The sequence below is a fragment of the Rhinopithecus bieti genome, unplaced genomic scaffold, assembly GCF_001698545.2.
Source record: "Rhinopithecus bieti isolate Rb0 unplaced genomic scaffold, ASM169854v2 scaffold_74435, whole genome shotgun sequence".
NCBI classification, from domain to species: domain Eukaryota; kingdom Metazoa; phylum Chordata; class Mammalia; order Primates; family Cercopithecidae; genus Rhinopithecus; species Rhinopithecus bieti.
The window spans coordinates 211,626-214,243 of NW_016827582.1; the positions used below are offsets into that span (position 1 = coordinate 211,626).

Genomic DNA, 2,618 nt, shown 5'->3' on the forward strand with positions numbered 1-2,618 from the left:
GGAATGGTTGACTCTCAAAAAAATGCTTGACTCTCAAAAAAAGCAGTTTGGGTTTACTATTAAGTAAGTATTTTTTGTTTTCTTTTTTTTCATAAAAGGAAGAAAATCTTTTATTTTATTTTATTTTGGGGGGTCTATTATAAATCTTTACTTTTAAGATTTGAACACTTGCAGAATTAAATATAAAAGCAATCCAAAATCATAATATTTTCTAAAAATAGTTTTCCATTTGGGGCTTGTGGCCCTCTTCAATAAAATCATTCTGAAGATTTAAAGGAGTTTCAGCTTCAAATGTCTCAGAATAAAGATCCCTTTTAATAGGGGCTACAGAAGTCCTCCTGCTCCTTTAAAACTAGCAGGCAAAGCAAAACAAAACAAACCTCCTAGAAAGCAAACATGACCCTTCTCAATACAGAGCTTTCCCCACCCCAATTTGTAGGTTTTCAGAGACGACTGGGGAAGTAGGTAACAGCCAGCAAGTCATCCTGTGAAGAAGGCCTGGAGCGAGCCCTGGAGTTGGGGCTCCCTAAGAAGGGCCGCAGCAGCAGGGACTTCTCACTCCACCTCTCCAGTCTCTGATCAGCACGCATTCGGGGAAGCGCTCACACTTGGAAAAGCTTCCAGCAGGCAGCTCTTCAGTCTTGACCAAGGCACACGTGGTCCATGGACAATTTTATCCTGTGAAGTGGTTTCTCACAAAGGTTGGCCAGCACGTACAAATGCCTCAATGCACACTCGCACGTGGGGGAGTGCCAGTTGAAACAGTGGGTCTGGAAGTCGAAGTGCGGCAGGGCCTCTGAGTGGCAGCTATGCTCCATGAGCGGTGCTCTCTCCCACAGGAGCCTCGGACGCTGCCAGCAAGGAGGCGATCTTGCGCACTGACTTCTCAGTGAGGTGCCTGGCATCCAGATGGCTCTGGATCTCCTCCGTGAGCTGCCTAGACTCCTCCAGATCACTGGTGTTCATCAGTTTGCTTTTCATGATCGCGAGGGGCACATCAGAGCTGGGGGTGAAGTCATCAGGCTGGGGGTGTGTGACGAGGCAGGGAGATAGGAGAACTGGCTTTGTGTTACATACCCTGAAACTGCATCACTTTGACGGTGGAGATCGTTTTGTTTCCCTACTGCATGACGTGGCTGGTATTGGTGTGTGATTTTACCAAGTGATACTGCTTGTAAGATCTGACTCTTTAGTCAGATCTTCCATGTCTGAGTCTTCCATCCAGTTGACGCTGTACCAGTCCCCCAGGTACGTGGACCTCTTCTCATCTTAGTAACAGGCATAGGACAACTCTCTGCAGTTGGCAGTAGTAGTTGCATAAACATTGATGCCACCAGACAGGTGGTTCATCATGGACCCAGACCCACAGGCTTCAATGCAGAACACCATCTTTTGGTACATTTTATGTTTGTACATGTAATGGATAGTCTCATTCAGATCCTTTACATGAAGATCTTCATTGGGAAAAACCAGTATTCCAGTAGATCCATGGTCAGTGAAGTAAACAAACACGTGATCCTGGGGGCCGCTCTCCAGGACTTTCCTGATCCTATGTCCTTCACTGCTTCTGCATAGCCTGTCAACATAGCAAGGAAATTTTGTGGGGTAACATCCTCTCCAGTGCAGTCCTTTGGGACTCCCTGATAGACATCCGTGCCATTGGGCCTGTTGAACACAATTCCTGGAGTGGGATTGTCTTCAGAGTGAGCAATGTCATCATACATCATCACAGTGATCTCGTCAGGAATCCCATTCTGGTAAATGATCTGGTAGTCATGACACGCATCTGCCTGGAGCCTATAAGTATACCAGCCATTTGAACCTGCCACGATCACCACCCAGTGCTTGTCTCCGTCTTCAGGATCATCTATGGGAACAGCACCAGTGCCCAGTGCCACGATGAGGAACACAGCTACTTTCCAAACCATTCTACAGTTTGGAGTTCAACTGCAGAAACTTGTGGCAGGAGAATGTGGTGGCAGCGGTGGTGGTGTCAACGACAAAAGTCCAGGGTGGTGGCGGCAGCGGCACCGCGAGAAAATCTTAATTATACATTTGAAAATAATTTAAAAGTACAGCATAACATTCTCAGATAAAACATATCCAAGCAAATACAATGGATATATTTGGCATCATGGGAAAGTTGCTGAAAGTATTTATTTAGTTTGCTAAATCTAATAAAATATATCTTATTGTACTTTCTGCACTTATTTACAGTAAATGTGTAACAGTGCTTGTTTCTCCTTGACAGTACTTTTTAAAAATTGTAGTCGTTTTCCAACCTTTTATTTGACTTCAGCTTATTTTTTAAAACATTTTAACACACAAACAATATACCCACTTATACTTGTTTCCTATTTTTTCAGTTGTATTGTATCATTTGAGATTTCCTTTCTGATGTATTATTCTCTGGTTATTTTGTCAAAAAGCCTGTATGTATGGTAAATTTCTGGATCCTCGTATGTCAGAAAATTTCTGAACTTAAATTTCTCTACAAGTCTCAGTCAAACATTGTCCTTAAAGTCATTTCTCATTTTTTCTTCCTGAAATTGTCAGTTATAAGAAACAGCTGGTATCTTTCATTAAAATAAATTTTATTTATTTATTTATTTATTTAT

The 2,618-nt window shown here is 42.6% G+C and overlaps 1 pseudogene; it reads right to left on the reverse strand.

Annotated features, from left to right (window-relative positions):
- Positions 1 to 693: 693 nt before the first annotated feature.
- Positions 694 to 1,928, reverse strand: LOC108523377 (legumain-like; annotated as a pseudogene).
- Positions 1,929 to 2,618: the final 690 nt, after the last annotated feature.